This window comes from Aythya ferina, assembly GCF_964211825.1.
Source record: "Aythya ferina genome assembly, chromosome: Z".
Lineage (NCBI taxonomy): Eukaryota > Metazoa > Chordata > Aves > Anseriformes > Anatidae > Aythya > Aythya ferina.
Genome location: NC_140299.1, coordinates 59,269,309 through 59,284,777, shown reverse-complemented (window position 1 = coordinate 59,284,777; position 15,469 = coordinate 59,269,309).

Below are 15,469 nucleotides of genomic sequence, written 5' to 3'. Positions count from 1 at the left end.
CTCCAGGCTGAACAAGCCCAGCTCCCTCAGCCGCTCCTCGTAGGACTTGTTCTCCAGGCCCCTCACCAGCTTTGTCGCCCTTCTCTGCACCCGCTCAAGCACCTCGATGTCCTCCTTGTAGCGAGGGGCCCAAAACTGAACACAGTACTCGAGGTGCGGCCTCACCAGAGCTGAGTACAGGGGGACGATCACCTCCCTAGCCCTGCTGGTCACACCATTCCTGATACAAGCCAGGATGCCGTTGGCCTTCTGGGCCACCTGAGCACACTGCTGGCTCATATTCAGCCGACTATCCACCATCACTCCCAGGTCCTTCTCTGCCTGGCAGCTCTCCAACCATTCCTCTCCCAGCCTGTAGTTCTGCTTGGGGTTATTGCGCCCCAGGTGCAGGACCCGGCACTTGGCCTTGTTGAACTTCATGCAGTTAAATTTTGACATTTTGCAGTTAAAGTTTGACATTGCTTCCGGTTTCTAGTTAAAACTGGCCTAGGTGCTAATTTTCAAACTGCGGGTAAAGGTTGGATTTTTAGCAGCTTGGGGTTTGGTGCATCAAAAAATGGCAGAATTGTAGGGGTTGGAAGGGAGCTCAAGAGATCATTGGGTCTAACCCCCCTGCCAAAACAGGTTCCCTAGAGCAGGTTGACTAGGTAGGTGTCCAGACAGGCCTTGAATATCTCCAGAGAAGGAGACTCCACAACCTTCCTGGGCAGCCTGTTTCAGTCCTCCATCACCCTTATCATGAAGAAGTTCTTTTGCATGTTGGTGCAGAACTTCCTGTGATCCATTTTGTGGCCACAGCCCCTTGTCCTGTCCCCAACCGCTGAAAAGAGGTTGGCCAAATACCTCTGTCTCCCACACTGCAGATATTTGTAAACATTGATACGATCCCCTCTGAATCTTCTTTTCTCAAGGCTGAACAGACCCAGGTCTCTCAGCCTTTTTTCATATGGAAGGTGCTCCAGGTCCCATCTTTCCAGGAGATATCTTTTTGAAATCAGCTTTTGATTTTATTTATTTATTTATTTATTTATTTATTTATTTTTGTTGTTGTTGTAAGGAGTAGGTGCAATTACAGAAAAGGACTTTCTTGTTCAGCTGATAGTTTTCAAAGTCACCTTAAAATGTATGTACCTTTCTAGTGCTGACTAGCGTAAAAAATTCAAATATGAAAGGTAGTCCAAGAGCCACATCCTGGTGTAAATCTGTGTGCCAATGGAGTTCCCTCAATCTGCCTTGAAAAATATAGGCAATTTTTTCTAGTTTTGTACTAGCATTATAACTCTTAAATAGCTTGGGTGACCTTAGTGCTATGGGAGGGCAGCAGTTAAAGACTAAATTCCTCACATGTACCAAAATGGCACAATAATTTTTATTCTCTCTGAAAGATGATCATACTCAGGGTGACTTCTTGCCTTAGTATATCTGAAGTAATTCAGGATTAAACCCTCCCACCTCAAATATGTTCCTGGGTTTAAAATATTCAGTTCAGGTTTTGGAGGTGGTGCCCTATATGAAATATGGTGCTCAGGGCACTGAATTGTTAACACTGCTCAATCTTGTGGACATTAATTTTGATTTGATCTCATGACCCCTAAACTGCTAAGCAATGCACAACAGGCGACATTAAGCCAAATATGACCATTTATCATTATTTTGGACAGCAAACATATTGACTGGGTGGGATATTCAGAAATTGGGGGTGGTTGGGAGTAGGAACTTGCATATAATACGTCAATTCTGCATTGTTATGTAGGACACACTAAAAGATCTAAGGAGGCCATGCTTAAAAATAGAATAATAAAATTAGTACAGTGCAGTCTACCCTGCGGGTCTGACATGACCTGACTTGATGAAGCTGCACATACAGAATGGCTTTTATTTTTAGGGCACTCTATCTGGGATAACAATGACTCTGCTGATAGTGAAGCAGTGGGTATAGTTTGTCTTGATGGCTGGCACTTATGCTTGAAAAGAACAGAATAGCGTATTTAAACTGTCAGGCCTTAATTGTTTCATTAGATGGTGGTACCTTTTGCACAAAAGGAGCAAGTGAACTGCTGAAAGAAAGAATGATGAACAGCAATTCTAGAAGGGCACAGAGGTGCTGCAGGAGTTTCTTCTCTTTCTTTATTTCTTCCCAGTTCATCTCTGACACAAGGAGAAGTTTCATTTTTTAACATAATGACTATTATTAAAATCAGCTTGAAGAATTTCTTGAGCACTTTGGTGTCTATCTCCCATATTTTTAGATACAAATGAAACTCAAAAAACGTTCATGCTTCTGAATTGGGCTTTTGTGTTTCCAACATCCAATTTACTGATGATAATGATGACTTGCATTTCTAAATGTGTCTTTTATCCTGTTGGAACCCAAAGTGTTTTTAGAGACATAATATATATGCATGAATCATTTCACCTACATGTGAAGTTAGCTGCCACTGGGTTGTCGACTTTTTGACTGTGTGAAGCAACACAGGAAAACAGCTTGAACTAGAATGTAAAGAACATTAATCATATTCAAATGAAATTATTACAGAACACCCATGCATCTGAGAGTCCTAATAACACAGACACTAATTGTGTGGTGGCACCAGGGCTGACCATCAAAGCTATGAATTTACTTGGTGTCTGAAAGGAGAGCTTAACAGTATACACAAGCTGCAAGAAGTCTTTATGTATTTTACCCTCCATTGCTGGAACATATCCTGAAACAGAGAGGTTTGATGGGGATCTTTCCCTCCGTGAAATAGATACACACAGCTAACTTCCCACTTGCACAGATGTAGGGATTCAGAACCCTTTTCCAGCAAAGAGGTGGTTATATTTCATCACAAAATCAGATCCCAAAGGTAGGTGTTTTTTTCTCAGTCATATTCCCCCTGCAGAGTTTCTTTCCTCAGATACAAAGGGTGGAATGTGATTAATGTCTTCTCAACTCCTGTGCTTGCTACTCTGGAGAAACTGAAGGGAGGACTTTTCACAGATGTCCTCTTTTATCCCCTGGAGGGAGGATGGCAGCAGTTTGGCTTCTCCTCCTGCGTGGGCTGTGCTTCTCTGCCTTTTAAGATGAGTTAGCTGATTTATTTTGAATTCCATTTTTTAATTAGTTCTTTTTAAGTAGGGAGCTATCTTCTCAGCCCAATTTCACTTTTGTTTAAGTCTTAGTAAAAGGAGACATACCTACAGCTGAGTTATATAAGACTGAGGCACCATAGTCTGATTCTCATCTATAGTAAAGGCTTGAAAACATTGCTCTGACAACGTAAAGTGTTGAAAACCATTTTTAGCATTCACCCTTCACATGCCAGAGTTCTGGAAAAAGTCTAGTCATAGACAAAATTTTGGCTCTCTGATACTTGAAGAATAATTTTGAAATCATTTGTGTTGCTTCTGGGTGGCTTGTTGTATTTCCATCCTGGTTTCAGTACTAGGTCTCCAAAAAGACATAGGAGAAAAAAATCTTGTTTTACAGAGTGAATAGAAGAGCAAGTTGCAGGAAGGGTGGACACATCCTGCAGCTTTCCACCAAATAACCACTTCTCATGTCCTGAAACTCAGGGAATGTACTAAACTCAGTCCAGTGGCTCACAATTTAAAGTAAAGAGAACAGTTTCTGATTTCTGCTAAAAGGCTGATGGGGGACAACAGAGTGGTGGGAAGACTGAACAGAGCAGGGTGGAGAGAAACATCCTACAAAAGGTTGGCCAAATTATCTGAGAATGCATTTAGGAACCTGCTCTGGAATTGGTACGCTTGAAAATAGGAATTTTCAGGAAGTTGCTGCAAAGGGGAACAGGGTAACAACTGTTGCAGAGAGAGGAACTCTGTTCACATACTTTAGTGGTATTATCTATTGTATTTATATTGACATTTACATTGAAAGAGAGCATAGGAAAAGAAGATGAGTTGCAAGAAGAGTCCCTAGATTAATAAAGAAGATACTGGGTAGGGTTAGCTTTGTATAGTGAGCTTGCTACATACAAAAGCTGATGCTAGTATTTTATGACTCCCTCCACCCAGAGGTCCAAGCCACTAATTTTTGCTTTGAAGTTGAGTTGCAGTTTCTGCCAAGTGATTCACAATGATTCATTGTGTTGCCTACACCAGTGTGATGCTCACTTGCTAATTTAAAATCTTCACAGCCCTTTAGATCTGCATTTTTAATGCTTAAAGCATTCCACCTCATTAAGGTTTTAGGTTTCTGTCTAAATAGGTGTGAGCATTATTTGGTAGTCAGATTAATCCTTGTTAACAAAATGGTTCATGTTGTGCCATGATTAGGAAATGATATTGTTACATATCCTGTATAGTTGCTCTATGAATCAATCTATAGGCAGACCAAAGCAGATTGTAGGCTTACAGGTGCAAAACTATTGAAGATTACAGGCTGGAAAAGGTTGAGAAACATGGTGAGAACTTGATCCATATCAGGTTATGCATTCTGATTCAACTGCTTTTGGACATGTTCTATTTCTATTCTGTGCTCTGAATTCTTAGTTTTAGAACAAAGTTTAGTGTTTTTTAGAACTAAGTTTAGTGTTTAGAAACATATGTTTCTTGACTAGGGTTCCTGTACATTAGCTTCTATTATCTTTTTCTTTGGATATACAACATGGTGTTAGTATTGAGATTAAAATATCTAAATTTATGTTCCTGCAGTTGCTGTTCTACAGCAGACCTTATCTAGGTGCCTAGGTTAGAGAGTGTGTTTAACCTTCTATACTGCGTATACAGTCATTGACTGTTATGGGATTTTGGACACTGAGGTTTCTGCATAGCCATAGCTCACATTTAACTGTGTGTATTTTCTGTCTTGGAGCTGGATTGCACTGTTAGGTGAATGCAATCAAACATTTGGAGATTGAGTATTTTGTGTAAACATGGGTATTTAGACCCTAAAGTGTCTAAGACATCTGCCGTAGGTGGTAGATACAACACACAAGGAGGGCTGCAGCCTTCTGGAGAGGCAGATGGAAGCCAAGTGGGATACATCATTGCATCTGATTTTGCACCAGACTAACTAAGTGATGGCAACTAAGTCAGGGCCTTGGAGCTCATTCAAATTGATTCAGTGAGTTGGCACTCCTGAAGCAAAATGTCCTTCACCTCCATATTTAGGCCCATTATTTTTAACTCTTTTAATGGTTGAAATAAAGGAAAATTTATTTTTCCCTTTATTTATTTACGTTATTGTAGGAATAAAGGCAGTCAGTATGGAAAAGTGTTTTCTTGAGGAGACTGCACAGACCACACTTCTTGAAGTGAAAGCAGTACATTTGGATATTGGCAGTTCCTGTACGGAGCATAAGTCACAACTGACTCATTATCAATAGAGTCTGTAAGAGATATGTTGAAATTTGAAGGCAAAGGCTGTGTAAAGATAGCTAATTAGCAATCAGCTTTGAGCCTTACTTAGGGACATTAGCTCTAGAAAGGATTTATTATCAGGCAAAGTGGAATCATAGAAGTGCATGAAGTAGCCACTTCAAGCAACATTTTCTTCCTGAGTGTTTTTTTGCTAGTAATAATTTTACGCATCTAGATATATATATATATATATATATAATATGTGTGATCACATATGTGTGTGTTATATATAAAATATACATACATGAGAATAAATGGGTTTTCGTCACTCTCCACTGAAGCTAGTTCTCAAGGCACATGGTACCATTCCCCATGCTCCAATGACTTCTTCCTTACATCTGTGTTGTACCTGCCACTGTGCAAACTACACCATCATGACCCCTGTCAGTTTAAACAAAGATACTATCTTTATGACCAGCATGCCAAACAAGATATGGCCATAGAAGAAACTTGAGGGGGGCACAGGATCCCCACTGTACAGGGGGTTAAACACAGAATCCCCACAGTACAGGCAGTTAAAGCTGGCTGAGCACTTGGGATTGCAGCCAGCCCTGGTAGAGGGGTCCACCTTCTGGAGCTGTTCCATTGGGGTTCCTGTTCTCATGAAATTATTCTGCAAAGCCATTCCAGTTTTCTCTTCTCTTTCTCTAGATAAGTTATGAGGTCCTAATTTACAGCTTTAATGTAATGCTCTTAACCCACTGTTCTTATCTTCATTCCCTTCCTCACTTTCAATTTATCATAACCTTTCTTTCCTATACAGTCCATTATTCTTTTTCTCACTTACAAGTACTTCGACATAGATGGGCAGCTGCAGAAAAAATCCTACAGTAGTGCTCATGTTCTAAAGCCTCAACATCGTACTTTTTTCAACATTCTCTAAGCTCTCTGCATCTGATCTCCACCTCACCTGTTTGTAAAGCATCATCTCTTGGGCTTGATAGAAACAAAATTTGACTCAGAGTTGTGTAACTTTGGCAGATACTTGTTTTTTTAATGTATGCTTAGGGTTGTATGTTCTTTGACACCTTCACTGTACTTTGAAAGCAATTTTGAAAACAACAGAAGTACATTAAAATTCAAAGTTAAGCATAAGGACTGGTAGAAGCTCAGTATTTTAAATATGAAAAAAACAAAAACAAAAACAAAAACCAAACATATCCATTAAATTGGAGGGTAAAAAAGCTGTCAAATTTCCATGAAAGCATTTTAAATAACACTTACAGGAGCACTGTGACTGTGACTTTTTAAAACAACAAATACTTATACTTAAACCTTATAAAGTTAATTACATTGTGGAGATGATCTGATCTGATACCTAAACAACTAGGTATATACAGAGAAGAGAATTGGTTTTCAGAAAGTTTTTTTTTTTTTTTTTTTTTTTTTTTTTTAAGCCAGTAGAAAATAGTAGTTGAAAACAAAGCAAAAAAGGAAAAAAATTACAGTTACTCTGAGTTTCTAAAAATTTTGGATGAGACAGCATGTTGCAATACTTTTTTTCTCATGGTTACTTATGATGAATCTGCTGTGTGTGTGCATACTATATGCATATTTTTCTAATCACAGTGCACTGCAGTCATATAATATTAAATTGCAAATGGTTTGAGGTCAACGAAACAAGGGCTGTTGCTTAACTGTAAGTATAAATTATAGTGTACAATGCACTTTAAAAGTTCACTTATACAACTGTTAATCTGATTCATTTTATAAAGGTTGAGTGGAACTAGAGCTCCCAAGGGAATCTAGGAGCAAAAGAATAGACAATGTATTTTAGGATGCTACAGATGTTAGAAATCTATGTGATTCTTTTTTAGTCCTTCAAATTGTGTCCCTGATCCTGCCACCCCTCCCCCCCCTTTCTCCCCCCTTTTAAGTGGTAACTGCTGACTAGTAGAGGTAGATATTCTGTAAAACGAAAAGGAGAGATAAATGTTATATTTACTGTAGGGCTGGACCACTGAGAAAAGACAAACAAGGGACACAGTAGTTTATGGGATGCAAAGAAACCCAAGATGGTGAGAGACTGGGTCTTGGGTCATTTACTTCTCTATCTTACCTGGCAGTGAATATCTGGCTTGTTTCAGCCACTGAGTCCCCTGAAGCATCCAACAAGATTCCAAGACTGTATAACTGAAGTTAATGGCTGTGTCTTTTCATATTAGCTTAAGACAGGCTTACCAGAGTTAATAGCCATCATCCGTTTCTCTATTTTTTTTTCTCTGTTGGGTCATAGTTGTTTATAGTTGTTCATTTAATATTTTCCATGAGTAAGCTACTCTTGATTTACTGAACACTTTGATTCCAGAAGGATAAAGAATTTAAAATATCTTTGTGGTGGAATATGTATGAACAAAGAGATTTCTCAGCCACTATATATTATACATTGCTCTTTATGTTTTAGTTCAGATTTCATACCACCTCTCTTTTCAAATCAAACTAGTCTGGAAATAACAGGATGGTCTCAAGATTCATTGCCTTTTCAGACTCTATGGGTTTGGCTGAAGGACTGAAACCACAATAAAGCAAATTTAAAGACTATAGGTCCTGAATAAAGAAAATTCCTAGTTACCTGAGTGAATTTTTGTCTTAATGAGAGCCACAGAAGTATCTCAAGATCTGGCTTTGAATCAACAGAGAGAATTACAGGTACCACTAATGAAGTTCCTGGCTGTCTGAGTTTAATTAATTTGTGACATTAAGTTGTCTCCTTCTCCCAGTGATTCAGACTGGAAGAGAATAACCTGCTTTTCCAATACTAAAATGCGGCATATATAAGTTAATTTCCTTTAAGATCCATTCACAATTGCAAAGAGAAATACTAACTTGAGAATTTAAATGTAGTGAGCAGTAGAATTGTTCAAACTTCCCCACAAAATAATAACTGAGGAAGTAAACTGCAATAATAAAAGCAATGTTACTTCAAAGAAACATTTATGTAAATGCCAATAGTAGTGCTTCCTAAAGTACTGAACTTAATAGCAAAATTTTCTTCCCTATTCATATATATATATATTTTTCTCTCACTATCCTCTTGGTTCTGGTAAAAGAAAATTCAGAAATGAACTTGGATGATGTCTGCTCTGTTGTGCATAGGAATTCATAGGTGCATTTGCCAGGCAATTGTGGCATCCTGCAGCAATCTATTAGCCAATCCCTCCAGGCAATTAGACCACGGTAACGCTCAGCTATGGGACAGTCCCTGACAAACCTGTCCCATGGATGTGATATAGGTCTCTATAACAGGTTAGATGACCTTCCCAATTTTTTCCTCTGCTCTTAAAACCAAACCAAACTGAACCAACCAACCAACCACCACCAACAAAAAACAGTCCAAGATGAAACACCAAACTGCCCAAGCGGGAGGTGTTCCCTTTTGAATATTTATTCTTTGTGTTCATTCAAACAGTCTTCAGACATGTACAATGAGGACAATTCAGCATTATCTCTTGGAAGGTGAGGTTAGCAAGTAAATTCAAAAGGTCCTATTTGATGGGTTTCTTCCATATACTGTTAATGAGTTTTACTTTTGGAGTATTATTACTTACCATAAAACTCTTAAAATATGAATAAGAACAAAACAATGTGTGCAGATCATCAGTGGAAATCCACACAATAAAAGTTGCCAAAATTTTGTCTGTTGCAGGTTTTAAGCAAGTCCCTGGGGAGACCACCTGATTGATAATATGGTTCCAATTTCTGGAATTGTCTAATATCCAGCCTCAGGTAGACTCTGCTTGTCTTCCCTGCCCATTCACTCCCACAATTCTTTAGTATTCAGGTATCATGACTCTTTTGGAAAGCTTCTTGTGGTTGGCTGTTTAAGCACTTTAAGAGCTGAAAGGTATTTAAATGTTATAATGATTCCTTATAATTAGATTTACTCTTTTTAATCAAGGATGCAAAACAATTTTTCTTGTGCCCAATGAAGCTTCTGGTTGAGACGGTGAATGTGTAAAAACAACTGAATCTGCTTGTGCACATTAGAAAGTCTGCATTTTCCTTGAATTGTTCTCATTATTCCCTAGCATTCTTCTTGGCTAACAATTATTTTTAGGGAGGATTGTATACGTACATACATACATGTATATATATTTGTGTATATAAACGTGTTATACCAAAAATTGCAGCTGACAAGAACGTCAGCCTAACAGTGATGTGGCTGTTTGCTGTCAAGAGAACCATCTGTAGTTGGGAAAAGAGTGAAAAGAATAGTGGTAAGGAAAAAACAGTATGATGCTTCTGAGAAAATTGGGGTTGCTTCTAGCAATTGCATTTGCAAGACTCAACACCCATCACAGAGAAGCCAACAAAAGCAGGATATTAGAATGCAAAATTCCATTTCTTTTAGAGCTGTTATGGACTCAGTAAAGATCTCTTTCCTAAAACATTCATTTTAACTAAAATGAATTTGTCAGTTTCAGAAACCAGTCTCCAGCTCCAGATGAAAAATAATCTTGTTTTGATTTATGTATTTAATATTTCACACAAAATGTAAAACTACAGCAGTTATTTCATAGTGACTGAAATCAGGAAATATAAGAGCAATTTATTATATTTATTATTTTGCTTTATAAAACTATAAATCAACATTATTGAAAATTAAATGTACATTAGACTGTGAGGGACTTTTGAGGTATAACAATGTTTTACATATGACATTTGAAGATATGATGGTAATCTGAATTATTCATGGGAAGTGTGGACTTTTCTTTAACTTCATCAAATTAATAAAATAATTTCATTTCTAAAACCTATTAATGCTCTCCAGGAGGAAAGCAATAGGAAAGAATTTATCTTTGGTGTGGTATTTTTGTTTTTATTATTTTTTCATTTTGTACAGTACTGTAAATAAACAAAGGCAAATGCGATAATCCTAGGATTTTTATATTTTCTTTTGTAATAAACTTTCTCATACGGGTACTGCTTAGGATCTGTCACTCTTGTTATGAGCTCTGCAGTTCAAGAATTGTTTCAGCTGTAAAAATTGATCTGGACAGAAACTACAACAGAAGTCTCCGACGATGATCAATTTTTAAAATAAATTATTAAAAAAACTTTTACAAATGTTGATAATCAATTAGCAGAGTAGCTTTGTGTTTTTAAGTGTTCCTTTGTCCCCCATCCTGCCTCCCACCCATACCCCCTGATTTTTTATTTTTTAATTGTAGGAGGGTTAGTGTCTTAGGAAAGAAATGATGTGAGCTACAAAACCAGCTCATCGTGTGCTGTCCCAGATTTAGGTGCAATATTGCCAACATGTTTTCAAATCTGGCATGTAACATTCAGGCCATTCCAGTGATTCCAGTTTCTTATACTTGTACACTCAGACATGTTATTTTTCATCCCTGTATGTCCTACACTGAAGTCAGATCAAATGTGCAAGTCTCTAAAATGTATCTTTAAAAGCCTCTGCTGATGCAGCTTTGCTGCAGCACATACGCATACTCATCTCTATGACCTGTTATCATGCAAATTAATGGCATATCCAGGAGTATAATACATAGCATTTTGAGTAGATTTCAATTTTAAAAGGCTGGCAATCTACATTTGGGTATTCTATATCTTTAAAATGACTATTATAGTGAAAAGAATCACACGTACAATTAAAAATTAGATTTCTAAAAATATGTGTCTGAAGTTAAACTTCAAAGTTCACATTTTGGCTCCAGGATATATATTTACTTAAATATGAGTACCAGGGATTTGAATACTGGAAAACACACAAGTAAACAAACAAACAAAACCAACAGACTACTTATTTAGGTGCCTGAATGTGAATTTAGTATGAAATGCTGGAACTATCAACGGGAATTTGTCACAGATTCTAATTGAATTAGCATTTTAGCCCTAATTTTTAAGAATGAGAATTCAAAGGTACTTAGCAGGTAAACATGCAGACAGACAACTATCTTGATTTACAGTAGCACCATGATGATTAAATCTACACGGTATAAGGGGATCCGAGTACCCTAATGCATTTGGAAATCTCCCTCAACTTCTATTTACTCTGTCAAAAATCTAAATGTTGTGAATGTTTTTTACCCAGCAACAGCCTAATTGAAAATACAATTATGGGAATTTAGGTTTTAAATTTTCATTTTTTGAAAAGGTTGTTTTTGTTTGTGTAGCACCTCACAACATCCCACCAAAGTAAGGACATTTTTTTGTCTCCATATGCCCTTCCTGGTGAGAAGATGAACCCTTGCTGGGAGAGAAGTTCATGAAGTATCTCCTTCATGTTGAACAAAAGGAATGCTGACAGAGGATGGAAAATTGCTCAGAAGAGACATGCAAGCCCTCCCATGTGGAGTAAGACATTGCCTACAAATGACATCTCTGGGTGAATTTTCACCTGTAACCAACATGCCATACTGAGCAAAGATGTGCAAGATTGGTGCTGCAGATTGTGCGTGACAGCCCTGGGGTAAACAGATCTGGCCTGCTGCAGGACCCACCATTGTGGAGTTGCAGCAGGCTGGACAAGTGGTCTGGGTCAGCAGCAGGAGTTCTCAACCAGCAGGGGAGATGTCGCCAAACAGGTGTGCTGAAGACTGTGCTATTGCCCTCACACCATATTCAGAATCTGAGCTGTTTATTTCATTAGGGTGTGGGGGAAATCCCTTTTAGATCATGGCTAAAACATAGTTTGAGACCATTTTTCTGATTTGGACTTTCTGCTTATGGCAGGTTTGGACACACTATTGTTACTATTGTTAACTTACCTGTGTACTATTACTATTATTAACCTATCTGTGTCAGGCACTTATGCCTGAGACCATTCTTGGTGGCCTCAGAAGTTGGGTAAGGGAGTCCAGAAAAGGCCAATGTATCCCTTAAAGATTCATCTGCAATTTCAAAGCTTCAAAACTAAAAATTAAACTGAACTTTAGTTTTGTGACTGCACTGGGAAAACTGGCCTGAACAAGAAATGGATTCTCCAAATGCCTTCTTGTGCTCTAAACTGACTTTGATAGAAGTGTTCCTTAGAAACAATTTGTCAATTGTCCTTCACCACATCATCAGTAGCATTCAAATACAAGGTTTCTTTTGGCACATGTTCTGTACTGCAATATCTTAGCTGATAATTAAACTTACATTTCCAAAAACTTCCTACTAGCTGCAGCACGTTTTATAGTTTTAAGGGACTTATACAAACATATGATGTTGGCATGGCTGCTGGAAAAAATAAGGAAATGGATGACTAGATCTAGTTTTCTCAGTAATTTAAAAGCATTGATGAAGAATAGCTCAAGTTAGTGAGTACTGGAAGAAGAGTAATACACCGAAAGTTTTATTTTTTCTTTTAATGCAAAATAGAAAAATAATAAGTCTGCTAGACTAGCCATTACCTTTCTTTTTATATTAATCATGTTTTTAATACAGAAAATGCTTTTTTTAAAAAATATATATATATATTTATGTGCAACATCAAGTGATAAGAATTTACTTAGAGCAGGCTATGTAATCCATTACAACAACTCTCCTGTATATCTTCAAATTGGAATGCTGACTACTAACAGTTTATCTAGGCTTGCAGGAATGTGGGCAAAACTGATTGCTGGGAAGGTGGAATGTGTAAGGGTAAATCTGTGCTGGAAAAACACATGACACTGGAGTCCCTTGTCTATTTTTATTTTTTTCCTTCCAGATAAAGGTAGTACCTTGCATATTGACTCAAGTGTTAGGTCCAGGTTGAGGGACAGCTCTTACGTTACATCTCATACCCATCTCCTCTGTAAACACAAGTGAAGCAGACAAGAGTCTTTACTGGGAGTATCTTGCTTCTGCTGGCAGAATACTGCCTAAACAGCGTTATTTGCCTGCACTTTGCCATTTTCCATTCTCGACTGTTTAGTGTTATCTTAGTTGCGTTGTCTTTTGAATTCTGTTTATTCTGTTTATTCTTTTATTCTTATGTAGTAAGCAGCAATGTTACTTCTGCTTTTGTATTTTATTTTATCATTTTTCACCTATTATTCCTGAGGACTAATCATACTAGTAAGTTTGCCATTTCATTCAGACCCTGAAATCTTTGGCTAAAGCCACTGGCAGGAGACTGCCAGGTCTGGAAAGGCCTAATGAAGGTACAGGACCAAGGAAACACTTGCTGTCCACCAGAGATGGCAAACTCAGAACAGAACACTTTTTCTGCTATGCTTAGTAAGCTCTTATTTCCACAATATATTATTGAGAATAAGAATTCAGAGACAGTTTAGAATTAAAGAGCTAATTTGATGTAGATATAAATTATGATTCAAAGTCAATGATTTAATGTAAACAGTACATATTATACTTCAGTGTTTATCTTGATCATCAGAATTAGAGTAAAATCTTGATGGTCAGGAGTTGGTGAGGAGGATAATCTGACACAGAGAAGATAGTCTGACAGCTGCTTACCTTTGAAGCATTTGACCACGGCTAAAGACTGAATACTGGGTTATATGGACAAAATATATATTTTCTATGTGTGAAAGTACCTGAATTCTTGTGATATGATAGATGAAAAGTTGATTGTCTTAATACAGACTTATCTAAATAGTTAAATCTTCAACATAAAAGAAATATCCAACTTCATGAAGTTCTTTGAACAATATTTTTTTTTTTCATTTTTCCTCCCCCCAAATACAGTAAGATAAATAAAACCATCTGGTTAACCATTACAACTAGTCCCTGTTAAGCTGAAAGAATTATGTGTTAATAACATGCCTTGAAGTAAGATCATGGGTGGAGTCCTGTCTGTCTACCATAATGTTAATATTGCTATAATACTAATATCACAGTAAATATTACTATCAATGAGCTATAGACAAATATATGTGTTCCAAAACTGATTCTTTGCAATTTTTCTAACAAACATGTAATAGGATAACTCTCAGGAATGGTTTCTGGAATTAGTCAGTTTTGTCTAAGTGAGAGCATTCAGTACTTTCATTCTGTAGAAAAAAAAAGACAAACAAAAAAAAACAAAAGTAAATGAATGCTAAATTCCTGTGTAAAGTGCTTGATGAAGCAACAAAGTGAGGAAACACCTAATTGCCTCTCTTAGCTAGTCCAAGCATGTTTTGATATTACAGCATGCAGATTACTTTAAACACAATTCCAAGATTTGAGGCTGCAAGGAGGGAGTCTCAGGCTCTTTGTGTGTATGTATGGTTTACAAGCAAATGCTGAATAGCTTTGCTGTGGTTTCTTGCCCTTACATAATAAGGGAAATATTTTCAAATACACATTGAAATAGGGTGACTAGTATAAAAACTACCAGTGGCATTTTTTTAAATAGTTTTGCCCACAAAATAGTCTTCTTTGCCATAGTTTGTTTTTCATGTAGGTGAAGAAACAACAGGGTATGTGTGGCTGTGCTGTATTAGGGCTCACAGAAGAAGAAATGCAGAATAGGCTATGGAAGTTGGCCTTGTGTTGTGGGCCTTACCCACTGGGCTTCTGCAAAAGTGCTTGTGGGCAGAGTCCTAATGATGGAGGGCTCACCTCCATCATGCATGGTGTATATGCTTTATTTACTGAACACTGACCTGTGCCAGCTACCCAAGTATGCAGTGAAAAGGAATGCAGAACTTCTTTCCTGTTCCTAGCCTTTACTACATGTTATGGAATACAGATAAGACAGAGGACATTATACTGACTTTCTGCACTAGCTGATTTTCACTCTTTAAATATCTAAAGGGGAAACGCATATGCATTTCTAGCTTTGGCAGGCTATGTTTTTTTGACTGAAACTCTGCAGAAAATTACCAGTCATGGAAATGGCACTGAGAGAGAATTATGAAGCAAAAAAATCTAACTGCAGCCTAGGTGACAGGTGGAGAATGTAAGGACTGAGGAATTCCCCCAGCCAATTACTTTATGTATGGGTTACCCTGTTTTCACACATTTATTCTACATTCTTTGCATTATATGCTATAGTTCCATGGCAGGGGGATATTCAAATCCTTGTACTGGATTGCCTGGTGCAAGGGAAACATGGAGAGAGCTTCTAGAAATGCTTTTAACCAAAGCCTCATGACAGACATACAAAAACTCTTATGGGTCCTTCATTGGCTCCCTGTCAGCAGGACATTAGGAATAAACCTTTTCATGGGAT